General features: G+C 34.3%; 1 protein-coding gene across 2 annotated transcripts in view; it reads left to right on the forward strand.

The window, feature by feature from the left end:
- Positions 1 to 18,216, forward strand: part of LOC118268282 (protein artichoke) — a 31,245-nt gene that overhangs the window by 3,856 nt on the left and 9,173 nt on the right. The window contains exon 1 of one of the 2 annotated variants that reach the window (XM_035582699.2): positions 10,199 to 10,479. The exons of the other annotated variant lie outside the window; for it this stretch is intronic. The gene's annotated coding sequence lies outside the window, so the exon portion shown is untranslated. Of the gene's footprint in view, positions 1 to 10,198; positions 10,480 to 18,216 lie in introns of those variants that run through there. 2 annotated transcript variants of the gene reach the window in all.

Consider the following 18,216-nt stretch of genomic DNA (forward strand, 5'->3'; position numbering starts at 1 on the left):
CATCAGGTTATTCAAACCCCTTTCATGATTTATGTGTTCAAAAATATGCAGCTATAGTGAGATTCATTTATTATCCATTTTACTTCTCAACAATAAATCCTAATTACAAGAAACCGTAGAACAATCTGGTTTCATCTTCACTTAAATTATTCTCATTTCTTCCATTATAGTATATCAACTCAATCGCCTTTTCCTTTGTCGTTCGTGTTTCAATTTACTATCCTTCTTAGCAAAAATATTAACCAAACAAATAGATCAAAAATGGAAAACATTATTTTATCTGGTATCTACAAGTGTGCGCATATTGAAGTCGGTCTTTCTCATGGTTTACTTGTTCCTAAATCGTTCAAATATGTTCCAGAATTTTCTCAAAAAGCGTCTGTCCGTTATATACGTTCGTTTCTGCGGCATGTCCTACGACTTACGTGACCACTACCTCGTCGCCTCGCCGAATCTTAGAGTTATACTGGAGACCTCAATAATTTCCGACGGCTTTCATTGTCTTGGCTCGTATACGTTAGAATAATAGAGATTTACGAGCACAATGGATTTTGATATTTGCCCAAACCTATTATATATTATAGGTGAGCCATGAATAATTAATGTATTATTATAATTTAACTAAAGTTATTGTATTTGACTACGGCTAATTAACTATTTGAATCCTCGTGAAGTACGACGTAACGAGAAATGCTTTGTAACCCAAAAACGTTAGAAGAAATTTATAACAGCTGTTGGTATCTGATCAAAATTTTTATTTCCTCGGACCCGATTAAGAATTTTGCTAAAACAATACATTCAACATAATTTTAGTAATAAAAAGCCAAAAGGAAATCCAAATAACATTTCAAATTACCTCACGATATTAAATAAACACGATAATAATATGTAAATTAAAGCTATTTGGTCGTTAACTTTAGAAGTTGTTATTAGTTTGTGCAAAAGGCTTAGTTATATCACGAACAAGTTGTGTATACGAATAGTTTACACATGTTCCTATTCCCAAAACCCTTCATTTCCAAAACAAAACTCCGTGGCACAATCCGCGGGACTCCCTAAAATTATTTACCTTTCATTCCGTTCACTAAATGAGTAGGTTTATTGGATTAAGTCCAGAAAGCTTTGCCCTTAATTGGGGCTTTCCGACAAATAACTTTTCTGTTTTCTCAAACTCGGACAGCTCTTAAATAATGTTCTTAATTAAATTTGTGTACAGAATGAAAATAGCTTATGATAATTACTTATACAATAGTTAAACTGTAATCGAGAGATACATTTTGATTGCTTTCATTAATCTAAAGTAATCAAACTGTTGTTTTTTGTTTGTGATAAAAGAATATGCCGTGGAAAAATGTTTTCTCCTCGACTTTCTTTGTCAAAACAAGCAAATACGTTTTAATACAACTTTATCCATTGAACTATATTCACAATCCTAGCTTCCTTTGACTAGAGCCATTTACTCACTCAAATTACATAGATAAATGAAGAATGATTCAATTGTCTGCAGATTGCTTACATCCTGCTGGTAATAAAGACTGACACAAGTGAACTGCTTCCAATAGAATAATTATTGACTGCCTATATCAACCGAGTACCTTCTCCGATACGTTGAAAATATGACCACTTTGAAGTTAGCAATCTGTTGATTGTATTGATTTCATTGTGTGCTAATAGATTTACCGACACAACAAAGACTGTTCGTACATAATTATTGTATACAATATCCGTGTAATCTAATTACGCGGGTAATTGAATAGTACTAGTGCGGCGGCCATTCGGGACTTGCGAAAAGCTTTTAGTGCGTACAAAACTACTTATACTCACCTTCCACTTGCTTCTCAAAATGAATTTTATTGAGTTAACTCGCTAAGAGCTTTAGGGCCAATTTAATCATTTGCTCCAAATAGGATTCATTATTGGTAAATAGGACACCGTGACGAGATCATGGTACTGAGTTACTATCCATCAGATTAGCCCATTTTCAACGTTAGTAATGTACTACCGCTGAAAGAATCTAATTCTGGAATTCACATTTTCTGATGTTCATTCATACTCCCATCACATTTCTACCTAAATATTTAACTTGAAGGTTATAGTAATTTGGCTGTCAACGGCTTTGAAGGGAGCACAAAGACGTAATAATGGAATTACGATTATCTCGGACGCCATTTTATGCTTGAAACATCATAAGGAAATATAATTTGTTTGGCAATCATGTATTTCCATCGAAAACGTGAGGCTTGTGGGCTACTGGGCTGAGGGTGGATCAATTGCCTGGTTCCGGAAGCTGTAAGGTTGGTTGGATGACGGTTCATTAAATTTAAACATTCACATTGTGACCTTTCCTTACTTTGAACGACCAGTTTGTAGGCTTTCGAATTCCCGTTGTTTCGGGCCATTTGAAAGCCTTGTACCTACCATTTGTGAAGTCACCATTCAGCGTAAGGTGCTTGGGGAATTGATTTCTGGCTCTGACATTGACATGGTGGTTAGTTGTTTCCAAACCTGAAACGCTCTATATTGGAACTTACAAACCATTTAGGTCATGTTTTTGCCTAACCTGACCTACAAATTTCTAATTTGACTCCGACATTCAAAGACGTCTCATAGCTAAGGGAAAAGGAAATGAGGTAACCAGATTAATTTAAAAGTCAAAGTTATGAATCTATTAGCCAACAGTGTGATCAAAGAAGAAGACTTTGGCAGAGTGCCAAAGAGAAGAAAGCTATCTAACTTGTAAAATTTGGCTTAAGAAAGTGCACATAAACGATGAGTAAGCTACTTGTCACTATTAGGTGTGATGGTTTAGTGCACTTTTGTTGGTTTGATGGTATCGGTCATCGGTTGCCGACCGAATGTAGGTCACCGACAGAATCTAGTTCCCGATGTTCGGTTTGACGTTTCCTGCCTCCGACCGTCGGTCAGCGTGCGCCGGAACATTATTATTTTTGTAGAACATTATTTTTATTGTTTTGTTACATTGCATTACAGCTGATTAGAGCATTCTTATCGACAAAAGATTGCTTACAAATATTGGGATGCTGACAATAAAATTTTAGGATGAACACGTGTATAAGTAATCGACATTTTGAATTATTCAGTTTTTCTTTCGTAATTCATGAATATCAATCATTATTTATATTTTTTGTACATTCTAGTTTTACATTTTCCCTACTTTAACATGAACCATAATTTTATACGCACGAGTTTCGGTGGATTTACATGGAATATAAATCTGCAATGTAATCAATATGAATCACTTAGACCTAACGTCGACTCTCGAACTTTTCTGCCACTAAGCAGAGTAACAGGAAAATACAGGTGTACCTCAGCAGGCGCTGTGAAATCTTATTAAACTTATTCAATGAAGCGAAGCAGTATTATCCCATTGTATGCGGTAAAGACCATTCACAGGAACATTCTCAGTGGTTCTTATATAAGTTTTTGTAAAGTTGTACGTACGTAGCTGTAGAAGTATATAGTGCAGTTATACGACACTGGTGCGCCAATCGCCGCTGATAAAAACTTCTTGCTAGCTACACAAACATCCGGGCACGGCGCACTCAATTACTAGAGTTTGTAGCACAAGGACTTTCCCACATTCACGTGCTTTCTCGTTTCATTTCCCCCCGTAACAGCTTATTAACCTCTTTTCAAGATTGAAACTAATATTTACGTCGAGTAAACGACGTCAAACATTGTAAAATGAACACTAGCTCGTTGAAAGAGACATTGTGATTTGTTTTTATGTCTGAGTAAACGAAACGACCGGCTCCATTTTATGTTGTTTTACTAAATGTTCGTGATGGACGTCAACGTTGTAAAGTGCCTTAGTTTGTTAATTAGTTAAGTTGTCGTTTGGTTGCAAATTGATCGTAATAAAAAAAAAAAAACGCGAGTATCGCTTTTATATTTCACGTAATTTTTATATTTCCGACTCTGCTTTAGTTGCTTTGGTGCGTTCATTTCAACTTAAAATTTTAATTTCAAAGAGCTAAAAATAGAATTAAACAAGAATGCCAGAAAAATGGCAAACAATAAAGCAGTTTGCAGTCCCAGCTTATTAAAACCCAACGTCACAAATACGGAAAATGTTCAGTAAATCTTTATAACATTAAATTATATTATGAGTAAGCTTACTCTTGATCCGAGATTAACTTTAATTATGATTATATTTAACAGCAGCACCGAGTACGAAGGATAACAGCGTTTAAATTAAGATGAGAGAGAGATGTTCCCACTATTAGAGTGGTAGTCAATTTCTATTTACCCAACCATCAAGAGATAAACGTATCGAGATTAAAGTTTCATGAATAACGTAAATAATAAAATATGGGGACATATTTTGTGAGAGTTCTCAAGCGTATTTCCTGCCTTTCCTTATTTCCCTGGAGGAGACTCAAGTTATAGAGGACGTAAGTTTGTACCGATATTGGCGAAGGTACGTAGCCCTGAAACAGCACAGAATATATTCGTTCGAATAAAACAAAGTCGGTATAAAGTACTCTTACGTGTATTGTACACGTACTTTAGATTTCTTCTTACTTTTCGTAAAATGTACCTACATACTTACAAAAGTATTTATGAATAGATATTCATAAATAACTATATTATTATTACTTGTATGTTCACAAATATTGATTTTCAGTGTCGCAGTTCGTTGTCAATAGTCCAGTTATTTTTAGAATAATCACATAAAAGGTAGTAGCAGTAAGGTTATAATTTAACGCATTTATTTACCAGAACAGAAGACAGACTTCCAACATATTTCGTAAGAAATAAACATTCCAAACAAAAAAATTTACTATTATTTGTTTTACCGCTATTTTCGGTTTCCGTAACTCATATATGTAGTTATAGCTGTCCTGTCTATACCACAATGCAAAAATGATGTTTTATTTCCTTCTTACACCACCCACAACTTCCCGTGAAGAAATGAGGTGAGCTATATATAGGGTGTTGCGGAACGCAGGCAACCAGTGATAGTGCGTTCAGATATTTATAAATACATTTATAGACGGATTAGAGGGATATTACTAATGGCTTCCATTGATTTACTAGACGTTTATGTACATAACACTAGTTTATATATGCTGTTTTGTTTCATCTCAAATTTACAACGAAATACTATCAAAGTGACATGGGTGAATAAATTTTATTTTAGCAATAATTTTTTCTTCTTATTTGTGATGCCTCTGTTATGTTTATATTTATGAAAGACAGAAAAAAGTAACAAATTTCAGATCAGAAGAGAAATGGATGGTATGACTAACGGCTTACTCACGTGACTGTTTGACGACCTAACTCGACTAGTTTCAAGCATCGCTATGGACTTATATTTGTTACGTTGCGTAGCGAAAATAGTCCAGGTGGTTGCGCAACATTCTGATGATGCACGTGACATAGACTAGGTTCATCAAATTTTCCGTCAGACAGAAAACAACAAATCATACAATTAAAGATTGTTGTATGTATATGTATCTAAGAATACGAACTTGCATACATCATATTATAATACAAAATCACACCAGAAATAAAAAATCGTAAACAGATGTTCTTGATCCTCGCTGTCATTAATACTTATTCATTTATTCCGAAAAAGCAACGGGGGAACAATAAATGCACATAATTTGTGTATTACATACAGTCACTATGGTGGTAGTGTGTTATCATGTTTTCCTGTATAATATTCAGCTTTGGCTATGGAAATACAAATATTTGAGTTGTGTGAAGATAGTAAGGTCATTCCTTTGATATTTTTCACTCACACTTAACTACTTTTTGATCCAAAATATTTATGTGGCAATATAAGCAGACGCCTGTATCTATACTTTAACATATAAAGCTGAAGAGTCTCTTTGTTTGAACGTGCTAAGCTTCGGAATTACTGGTGCGATTTAAATATAATTATTTTTGTGTCAGGTAGTCTATTTGTTGAGGAAGTAGGCTATAAATATAGAGCGGGTGAAACCGCGCGGGAGTGGCTAGTTGTATCATATGTATCTAGTTTGACTCATGTAAAGGTAACATGTATAGGCATTCGATTTTGAAAGTTCTTAGAAGCAAACATACCGTACAATAGTAAGTACCTATAGGTATTTGAAAATGAGCACTATATGAAGTAATACGGTCGTCATATTGAGTATGTTAGCTAATACCTTTTTAATTTAACCTTTGCATATCCCTTTGAGGAATAAGAGATGACATTAAAATCAAGCATAAATGTAAATATTAGTTTCTAACTAATAATAAAATCTGTATTTCTCATCTTTAATCTGTTCCCAACTCTTGCAATATCTGTACACTCTGAGACCTCATTGTCTCTCTGAGACGTTTCTAGCGCAAAATATTCTAGAAAGGACATTAGAAAACGGGTACGGGCAGTTTCCGCAACCCTCAACATAAAGGAAAATACTTCCATACAGATTTATACCGCGATTTTCCACTTAAGTCCTACGTGGCTTACAGGAACTTTTATAACTGAGATTATATTTACCTATAGCAAACCGGAATTTTATACTTTAATATAACGGCTCCTTAATATTCCATTTTAATAAATAGAAATCGCTTAATGTATTGCTCAACGCAAAACTCGAGTAGGTCTGGATCAATTCCGTTAGTTCTTCGCTTTCAAATGATTTACCGGAGTCCGAGAAAGGTTTTTAGTAAAGAGAAAAATTGGAAAAAAAATGTCAAGGAAAAGGTCGACGTCTTATGGTTCACTAAGTGGAGTTTTCCAAACGTGTAGATTTTTCCTTTGAAAAGTTATTATGGACCAAATCAAATCTTAATCTTGTAGAATTAATATCTCATTCTAAACAGTAGGTACTACTACACTAGGTAATAAAATAGACCTTACATACTAATGTTATGTAAATTAGTTACTAGGGTCCATGTTGAATCGTGTCTCTTAGAAACCTAAGTCTAATCTTTACTAATAGCATCATAGAAAAGCAATGAAGATACTGATATTATTTAATCAAAATATGCGTACTTATATTGGGAACAGGCTCTGAAACAGCAGGATCGATTTGAAAATCCTTTCTAAATTGCAAAAAGTACCTTTTACAGAATAATAGGTTAATTTTACCCTGATATTTTTATGGAATCTGGACCTACGTGATATAAATCTGCTAAATATCACGTATGTTTGTAGGTGAAGCCGGTGGTAGAAAGCTAGTGTTCGTATTATTCGTACAGTTTAATTAATATGAAATTATCAAAGTTTCTCTTTAATACATTCTTGTGTCTTGTGTTGAGTGCACAGTTTTAATAGTCCTCAGCCACACCTGCGCAGCTTCGTTTGCATATAATTAATAATTAACGTTGATTGTTCTTGTAAAACAAACAATAAGTACATTGAGTATTTCAATATCAATAAACGAATTGTATACATGCATTAAATTGCATATTATTATCCTTACTTAATTTCGTTGATTAATATTGACCGTCACTAGCAAATGAAAGTCTGGATATAAATGATAATAAATCTATTTAATAATACATTAGACTTACTGGTACAAATTAATACATATCACGCGATGGATTTTATGTAGGAATGTAGAATTTACTAAACAAGTAATTTTAACCAGCATTTCGTTCAGATTTCAACAAATTAGGTATGTAACAAATACATTTACAGTATTTCTGAACTTTTTCTATTTATAAAACACACAACGTTTGTAACATTTGAAATTGAATAAAATACCTATAACAGAAAGACAGAAACGCAGGTAAATCGGACAGAATGAATAAAACAACGCATCCAAACCGATGCTTAGGTAACGAAGCTAATGCTCGAGTCAAAGGGTTCGTTGATATCCTCAGTTATACTCGTACGCTCGGCTATGTGTTGGCAAATGACGTTCTGTATTCAATTTCACCAATCCACTACCAGGAAATCATACGACGGTGTAGTATGAATAGTTCACAGTCTCTATGAGTATGCAGGTGTAGGCTTTTTGACAAATACCGTAATATGTATATATGTATAGGAGTCTCTTAGTATAAAGGTTTGTAGCCTTTGTTGTCGGTATGTGTGAGTGAAGTCTATGATGAAATCCCAAATAGTTACAAGATTATTCATTGTAGAAAAATGTGAATATAAATAAATACCCACCCAACTTTTATAAACCTTTTTGTACTTAATCTATTTTTAAACAATGTAATGCCAGACACAAGATTTGAATATACAATGTGAACCGCAAAATTAGGCCTTTAACGGACCTAACACCATTTTCTATTTTATACTTTCAAATTTTTCGCTTGGGAAAAAAGGGTTTTTAAGTATGAGTTATGTTTATTCGAATAAAATGGGGTTAATACATATTAATCCGGGCCAAAATACGTAACGATTAAATGAATAACAATTCAATACGATCTGTCGTAAAAGTTTGGGCGAGCTGGACACAAATTTTTAATGGTGTAATTAACACATGTTTTATATGAACATAAAATCAATGATTGGGATGTTAGAAATATGGTTCGATTATTCCAATTGAATACGAAGAGTTTTGCTAAAAGAAAGTTCTCATTCGTTCGCGCATAGCACTGCACTCGTCGACTGGCGCTGCCCGGAAGAGCAACGCAAATAACCCGTTTTGCATTATGAAAATAGAATAGATGAAACAAAAACATGAAGCCGAATGTTTGTTCAAAACGCCATCTCATTCATAAGAACAGTTATCCCGGCTTTTAATTAACATTGCGGGAATAATATGAATAGGCCAAAATGTTGGACTTTGTTCCTTTAAAATTTGAGGGTCAACATGTAGTTTCACAGTTAAAACTCGGATTAAAATTGTGTTTTTTAGAATGGGGAACAGGATTTGGCTCTGAGTAATCGTTACTTAGAAAAATGATCTTCCTTTAAAATTTTATTACAGCTTATTTTTTATACACCTAGGCCGATAGAAATGACAAATCGATTAATCTAGCAATTATATTTTTATCTGTTAAACTACCAAAACTAGGTATCACTTCGGAAAATATTTTTTCAATACAATAATTTTGTTATCTCAACTACTTTCTGCATATTTATGAAATAAAAGAAAACATAGTAACAAGCACTCACACCACTGGCCTAGTCAAGTAAACGATAGCAGAATCAGAATACGAGGTCGAACAAAAACTGTTCCATTGTTTATCTATCGATAAATTACCAGTAGGAGATAAGAGTTTGGAAGTTTGTGTTGTTTCACACCCATACTTCAGTGAACACGTAAAGCCGTTGGTCCCGGTTGTCGTACGGAGATCTACGGCGATCGTTACAGGTAATCAGGCCCGAATGTCTGATAAACGAGGCTAACCGAGGAGGTCTTATCACTTTTGAGAGATTTTGGGGATGGCGGCAGTCACTTTGTGTAAATCACGTGATGTATCAAATATTGACCCCAACTTGAAAACAGGAAATTGATGTGAAAATCCTATAAATCCCGCCATACTTAGAAATTCTTATCAAAAATTAAAAGTCCGTTGACGTCTTTTCGTTATCCATAATAACCGCCAAATAAAAGGAACAATAAGAAAGCACGTGTTTTTTTTCCTCACAAAAGCAATCTTTTTCAGAGAGTTATGTGTATTTCGGCACCCCTTGACCCTTTCAGACGAAGTAGGAATATCAATCAGCTGTGAAACTTGCTAACTATGTCGGTATACAAACCGCAATCCCACATCAAACATTTATTTACATGGTTATCACAAACGATTTTTTATGTTTATGGAAAAGCGGTGTACAGCCCACAAAACTAGCTATATGATACGATAAATAATAAGTCATAATTTGCTTCAAGATGAAAGTTTTTTAAACCAACTTTGGTACCTATTAAAAACACATAATAAGTGAGCCAGTAAAAGGCAGATATTCGCAAAGTACTCCGGCAACTTTTAAGCGAAGCTACTCGTAGAAAGGATCATAAGATATCAGCTTCACGCCTCCGAGTAGCACTCAATAGCGACTTTAAGAGAGTCATTAACAGCATGGCACCGGAGAAAATAAAAAGTGAACATAAACGTATCAAGTTATCGAGTGAACTAAACAGTGGCGATGTTCGAAAGCAGCTGTGGTGCATGTCTAACACATTAGCGGCTGACTTCAAACTAATCAAGAGCACAGTACCGTTCGCGTTACGCGTATACGATGTTCGTAATTTATTAGCGTTTATTCCCATATAGCAATCTGTAGGGATGCCGTTCTATTACGCAGACTCCGTCGAGATCCCTGCTCCAGTCGGCAACGAGAGTGGGGACGCACTGGTCGCTCCCGACACTGATACGTCCCGCGCTCCCGACACAAACGAACTCGGCTCGCGGACCATCGTCCACATTCGATCTACACTGTGTGTTTACTCGCTAACTTCCAGATTTGTTTGCGATCTGGTTGCATAACTTACCACGGATTTGATGTGAATTTGAACTATTTTTTGTGTGCACGGAATTATGGATATTGAAATAACCTGAAAGTTTTCTAACTTTCACAAGGTGAGTTGAATCTGATTTTGATAAGTGTTATTTTATCGCGTTATAATTAAGAATTCAAACTTACGTTTTAACGAATTAAAGTTAAATTTTGTTCATCAAAGTTAGTTACCTGTTCGTGAACGGTAATGAATCCTCAGTCCGTCCATTCAGTTCAGGTCGGCGCGAGGTAAACTTTTCATCCGCTATTAACTAAACTTTCTCGCAATCGATACTCGTTGGACGTTTACTTTTCGAATTTATTTAATTTAAAACTACTAATTTTCATGTTTTAGTTCTTATATTTTTTTAAATATTTAATCTAAAAATCGTTTAAATAAAAATATTGAAATATGTTTCTCAAACAATTTCATAAAAATATGTAACTCGCACTAACCACGTGAATACAAAAACTTCCTCTGTCAAATCACTATCGATTCTATTTCCATACAAGACAAAAATGACGCGTTAAACAAATTCTATTTGCGATATGACATAATGAACTGGTTTATGTGTCGTAAGTCGCATCGTAACACAGTGCAGTACCGCAATAAGTCTAAAATAAATACTCGTAAAGTTCAAAACTGTACAGAGCAGATGGCGATGAGCGGGTGATAGGTGTAACGCAAGTACGAGTGTAGTTGGGATGACAAGCTTTGACACCCAACACTCGTCAGCGCCCCTATCTCGAGAGTGACAGATAAGTACCATTTGTTAGCCCGAAAGCGGAGTGCTCTGCGCTGAAACCGGTGAAAAATCTCATTGAAGCGTGCTCTTATTGAGGAAATTAATTTATATTGTTATACAAGCTTTGACCGAGCTCGTTCTATTCAATTAATTTTAAGACAATTCTTCTTTAGCTTTGACGAATTTTACGTTACAATAGGTAACTGGTACAAGAAATTGTATCACTAACGGAAATTTGTTTTTAATGTAGGTCGTAACGTTTATGTTTTAATACCTATATTTTGATAAAATGCCGATAGAGACCCATTTGCTCGATCGCGATGTAATAACAGCCCATTGTTTTAGCTTCTAAAGTGGCAAAACAATGGCAGTGGCATGTTATTAACGCGGAGATTCACTTACATAGAAGATATGTCCACTATTTTACAGGCTAGCGTGACAGCGGCACGGGTAATGATGGCTACGAATGTCATTCACGATTTCCCCTTTCATAACATCAGAATTATCAAGCTTCATGCGGTTTTAGGCTCACACAAACTTCTGTGTCATGTCAATCTATTTAACGTCCAATCATGTTTGTTCAAAGAGGGAATTAATTTTGGGATCTAAAGGTACCTACTCTATTTTTAACCTTAGAGTAGTAGAAAAAAAAGGTTAGCTAACTTGTTGTATAATTTGTTATTGAATACAAATACTAGGCTTGATATACATATAGTTTTCTTTTTTATTTCGAAGTGGTTTTTCTTTTGAATTGTATTTTTCATACCACAATTAATAGTGAATACTTCTGCTTCGGTCTCTAAAGTATGTCACGCGTGTTGTGTATCTTTGAATTGAAACTATTGTTATTGTAAGGATTATATACGAGTATTATATAAACTCGTGACCAAGAAATCCGGTGTTCTATAGAAAAGATTATCTGTTTTCGACTCAAATGTGCGGAATAAAACGTATTTTTCGGGCTCCCTACATTTTCTCTTGTAGCAAAAATAGCCTTTAGTCACAATACATAATTATGTGTGTAGGTACTGTAGATACATGTATTATATACTTTGTTAGTAAGGTACTTTGATTCTTTACTATATGATACGATCAGTCAGGTTCCGTGGAATTGAAACGAGGACAAGTTAATTACTGAATGTAAATAATTGTAAACCAACAAACCAGGTTTGTGGGAACGTGATATGTAGAAATTGTCGTCGTTATTTATTTTACCAGTTCCCATAATAAACTGAAAAAATATTGAATAAAGTAAAATAGGTACAAATAAACATAACATATAGCTTAAGACGTATATTGCTTTCTAGGAATCGAAATTATAACAGAACATGAATAAACTGTTTGACTTTTTTTTTCAAAGAAGAAAATATGTTCTTCATCTCTTGATATAAAAATACAAAATTGCTATTTTGCGCTTACTCTGCCAATAATTAAGTTAAAATTTTAATTTTATTTAATCCATCCTACCTTGTGTTGCAGACGTGAGCAAAATTAATACATTTACTGCTTGCACAATTTACAGTATATTTTCGAGTAATTATCGACTGATTTTATGACTACTAAATGATTGTCCGACAGCTCCAATTGCGTATAGATTTCTCTCATAATATGAGTAAAAAGTAGGTGCCATATTTGATGTCACCCTCGAAACAGTGAGTTTTTGTGATTTTACTCTTAAATCGATCCAGTGTCTGATTGTAGAGCCTGTTTAATGGAAACATCAAAAACTTTCCTTTATATAACATAGCCTTTCAGTGATATCATCCCAATAAGAGGAATTGTCTATTTAACCAGAATTACAAGCGATGGTCCTTACATGGAAAGCCTTGTATATAATAATTAAATCCCACTCGAAACCTGATATTAATGTTGACAAAGGCTCTATAGAAACACATATTGTAGGAACGTGATATGTAAAAAACATGTTTTAGTGAAAAAAGCCAAACACAAAACCTGTCAGACTGAAGTAAACAAACAAATATGTAGACCAGAAAATATGACATAGTCACTAAAAAACAAAGGTTAGTTCACAGAGTGTTTGCGATACGAACCCACAGTTCAAGTAAACACATACATTTAAGTATACAGGAAAGGCTGAATATTTTCGTCTGACAATGTTTAGTAGTTTACTGAATTTTTAATCAAACTAAAATACATAGTTTACCTATCCTATCTTTGGTTCAGTAAGTTTATACTAGTGCGGTCAAACTATATATATTCTATGTATGCGGTCAATAATTAGCAATTTTATTTTAGTTAGAAAGATTAAAGTGTGCAAAATCTCTAACGTTTTACCATCTAGCAGTTATCGAGTCAATCTATTCGAGAATCGATTAAAACAAAGATTTATTCTGAGATGGAAAGTTTTGAATCCGTGATGGTAAAATTAGATCAAAACTCAAATTCCACTGCGCCAAATGTTAGCCTCTTTGTAGGTAGATTCAAGAGGAGGGTCTTAATGATGAGGTCGGCGAAGGTTAACCGTCCTTAAATCATAAAAACTCTGTAAAAACTCGAATAAAAAATTATCTACTTAGCAATTTGCTTTATCTGCTGCCGGTTTTTTGTCTTTGCCTCAGCTGTTAAACCCTTCCAAGTTCTTTCTAATGGTTTTGGGGTTTAGCCAGAGAGCAAAAAGAAATATGTTTGACAATGCAAAAGTGCGTGAATTTTTAACTCGAAAGACTAATGTTGGGTAGGCGGTAATGTTTTGTTTTTAATATATTGTGTGGTGCATCTAGTGAACTGTTCTTATGCGAAACCGTTTTTATATCTTCTGGAGTTTTTTCCTTTGGGTTGTACATAACGATGTTTTAAAAAATATTCTAAGTAATTTTACAATCATCCTATTCTATTACACTCCGCAAATAGGGATTCTCATATTTACTCATTTTCATTGAATTTGTGGGTAGATTTCCACGAAGCAATGAGATCGGAACAATAAAAAAAAGAAAAAAAACGAAGCCTGTCGGTTCAGAGCTAATCTTTAATAAAAGTAACTTCATGACAAAAACATGTGTATACAAAAATAACATCAATTTAAATAAAAAACATTCCACGTCAAGGGGTCGCGAGTAAATTGGATATGATACTTATGAGTTTTACATGACAAAAACAAAGGAAGGGATGAATAAAATATATTAGATGATATAAGGCCATTTCAGGCCCGGGGGAAAACTACAGAAATGATTTCTACATTAATATGGGGTACAATTAATTGGACTTCATTCGGCAGCAGATAAGTGACCTCTATCCACTAGGGACGAGCCATTTGTCAACGTAATCATCTTTTCATGGGGAGTAGTGAGGGACTATCGCAAACGCACATTCTGTAATCGCACTATTACCCAAAATTACGCAGACCTATCTCAGTGTTCGACGGAATTGGGCTGAATCATTTATTTTTGGCGCCTCCTTCCCAAGGCGCCTACATGTCTGTTTAGGGTACAAAGGAATAAATTAGCGTGGAACTGCTGATTATAAATGATTCCTTGTAAGTTGGATGGTGAGATATCGCTGAGAATTTAAATAAATTATTTGATTTGCCTGCTGTGAAATAATACCTATAGCAAACATTTACATGAATTTAATTTTTACCAAGAATTGTTCACATCACACACGAATTGGTGTGTAAATACTATGTAGCAATTTTCCTAGTATTTTTTCGTCCATTTTGATATGACTATATATATACATAGTGTACTTATCGTGTTTATTTAGAAAATAAGCAACATTATATGGTTTTAAGACTAAATTTCTTCTCCACATGCATACATACCACCAAAAGTTGCACGCTGTACGCATCGGTACCATCGGTATTTTTGACAAAACAACACCAATAATAGTCATCGCTATACGTTATACTTTCGATTTATAGCACAAATGGCTACTTTCAGTTACTGCTGTAGTTTTCTTCTAAATTCATGTTAGTACTATCACCGTATTTACCAAAGGCTCAACGGTCTCTCGCGCTCTTAGAAAGACAAAAGGGTTAAGCAGCCTCTAATACCAACTTGACTCAAAAATCTTTCTTTAAGACATTGCGGTTACCACTAAGACTAAAGTAGGTATGTCCATCAAACATGAACGTATGTGTGTGTTAATAAAACCCAAATAAAAGTAATGAAAACATATTCTATAGAATTCCATGTCCTTGTAAAAAGTTTACAATTCTCATGCCATATTAATACAATGATAATTGTCCTTTAAATGGTAATAATGAACCTTTTCATGGCAAACAAACCGGAACATAACCTAGGAAGTATACAGCAAACCTGATTCATAAACGTTGCCGGTGACAATAAAATTTCGATGTCGGATGAGGAAAAAAGGGTCGGAAACGCCTTAGGCTGTTGAGGTTTCTCACTGAGCAGGAAAGGGTTATATTAATTTATTTAGGCACTTACTTTTATAAGCAGAATTTTTATTTCAAACGCTTCGCTGGTGATTATCGCCGTTTGATAATATTTTATTCATAAATAATGTAAGCTGGAATTTCTTTCTTTTGTATCTTTTTGGATAAAATAAAATGACTTAGGAGATTTTTTTTACACATCTGACTCATCAAAATTAAAGCTATTTTTTACATTTATAAACTAAATAAGACTTAAGTTTTATAACGTAAGATTACCAGTCGCACATATTGTGTTGTTATCATCTATATATGTAATATGAGTGTTGATTTTAGAGTTTTTTATGGTATAAGCCGGTAAACGAGAGGACGGATCACCTGATGGCAAGCAATCGCCACCGCCCATGGACACCCGAAACACCAGAGGCGTAACAAGTGCATTGCCGGCCTGAAGGATTGATTCTTGCAAAATTGGGAAATCGGGGATTGGGAAGGTCGGTAATTGGTTATCTATGAGGCTGTGGTATTACTCCGGTCGAGCCCGCCCATTTGTGCTGAAACTAAATTTCAGGTTCATTTAAAAGTCATTCCCATGTTCATAGAATCTGTTCACCTGAACGTGGGTCATTGAACTCTGTACAAAAGCCCCTTAGCGCGCCATGAATTACTGCCAATAATTAAGTTTCATAATTTTATTGTAATTCCGAAAAATTGCCACTAAATAATAGTTTCCATCAAGTAAATTGCTTTTTCCTATAAAATCCGTTTTTCCATTTATGTTTAAATTAATTTCCTTGTTATTATTGTTTATTGACTTTAAATGCCAGTTTTCATTTTTGTTTGTTGGAAGCATGGAAATTGAAATATTGACATGGCATTAAATTAATCATAATATTATTCCTAGAAATACTTTCAGCAGTTACACAAGTGCTATAAATAATAGTTAATTATAGAAAATAAGCCCATTAGTGAAACGACTGATTCTCCTAGGTTTAATTAAGGAAAATATCCACTATTAGTTACCTACACAGACACACACATTCGATAAACTGGCGCTTTTAATTATAGTTTCAGAACTAACATACTCAAGAAGTCGTGCAAACGCGTGGAATATACCTGGTTTAATAATAATATCTCCATAATCTTAACTAAGAATAAACCCCACTTCCCCAAGGTGTTGTAAGAAGCAATTAAGTATTTTTATGAGGAGAACGTGTGGCAGGATCTTTAACCCGGCTGCCAAGTCTGGGCATGTTTACGGCTTATATTATATGATAAACTCATTCTAGCGTTAGTTGTTTATGTCCATAGCACTTAAAGTTTTCACGAGGCGAGAACTAAATGACGTTAGGGTCTTTTAGATTTAGATGCGGATGAAAAATATATTAAGTCATTAGTCCCATTTTTTCTAAATATTGATAGGTACTTATTTTGTTTCATTTTAATAATATACTTATTTGGCTAGTCAATAGTTAATAGAAATGACTCAGGATTAATCTCTATGGGTTAATCTTCCTATCTGCCCACCCATTTAAGCTTGAACAGATATAGATATTTTTTCACTAAACAAAACAATAATACACAGGTATATTTTATCAACTTACTCACGCAATTTTTTTTGCTACTAATCACTACTTTCTTGTTCCTTACATCTCTTTCTAACATTGACTTTAATGTATCGTGTACTCTTTCTATCGCCCGCATTTCCTTAATAGTGCTCCTACTAAATACATAATTGACCTGTGGTAAGTTATACGCTCGTATCCCACGTCTATCTTTTCTTAATGAACGGGAACTAAGTGGCTGCAACGTAAACAGTGTTGGCACCACTTAAGCACTAAATGGAGTCGGCAGATAGGCTGTTAGTGCTGTATTTACCAACTGGGAGTTCTATAATGGGAACTGGAGGTACGTTGCATTGGTGTTTTTCTTGTTCCGAGCATTAGATCGAGCTGTGCTTAAAATAGTAAAGGATTATTTAGGTAGTAGGTGTTAGTCAGAATTTGTGCTGTTTTGGTTGATTGGTAACAAAAACTGGTCTTTTACTGAAAATTAGAATAAACAACCTCTTTTATAACAAACCTATTTCTCGGTGTATATAAATGTACCTATAAACGTGTAATGTATCTTTTTCCAACGATTTCTTTGTTAACAAATCGCTGACAAATGACTTTGACCCACGAATAACAATTTACATCGACGAAAATTTGTTTCGTGGTATTATTTCGTTGAAAACTGTACTAAACGCCATTTAGACAGTATAATAGTCGAGTAAACAAACTGCCAGCCTCTTGCCCGTGAATGCAATAATAAGTCTTTCGTAATTAAGTCTTGCAACTTGTTTTAAATGAGAAGCGTAGCGTTTAATATTTTAAATGATTTGCGGGCGCATACGAGTACCTACTATAACAGTCAAGTATTTTCATACTTATACCAAGCATTATACTAATGAATGTAAATGAAAGTAATAGAAAGAATATAATTGAACATCATAATAATTTATCAAGTTTTAATGAAAAACATTAAGTGTAGATTAATGTTCTTCCTTTCTCAAGCGATATGATTACCTACTATATCGCTTGAGAAAGCAAGAGAGATAATTAACATTATTTTTTCTCCGTATGAGAAAACAAGCATTTCTTCAGCAGTGCCGGGGTTAGTTACGGGCTGAAGTTCTATTTAAATTGTTTTCTATAAGAATCGAACTCTCGGTTACCCCTCTA

The sequence above is a fragment of the Spodoptera frugiperda genome, chromosome 29, assembly GCF_023101765.2.
Source record: "Spodoptera frugiperda isolate SF20-4 chromosome 29, AGI-APGP_CSIRO_Sfru_2.0, whole genome shotgun sequence".
Lineage (NCBI taxonomy): Eukaryota > Metazoa > Arthropoda > Insecta > Lepidoptera > Noctuidae > Spodoptera > Spodoptera frugiperda.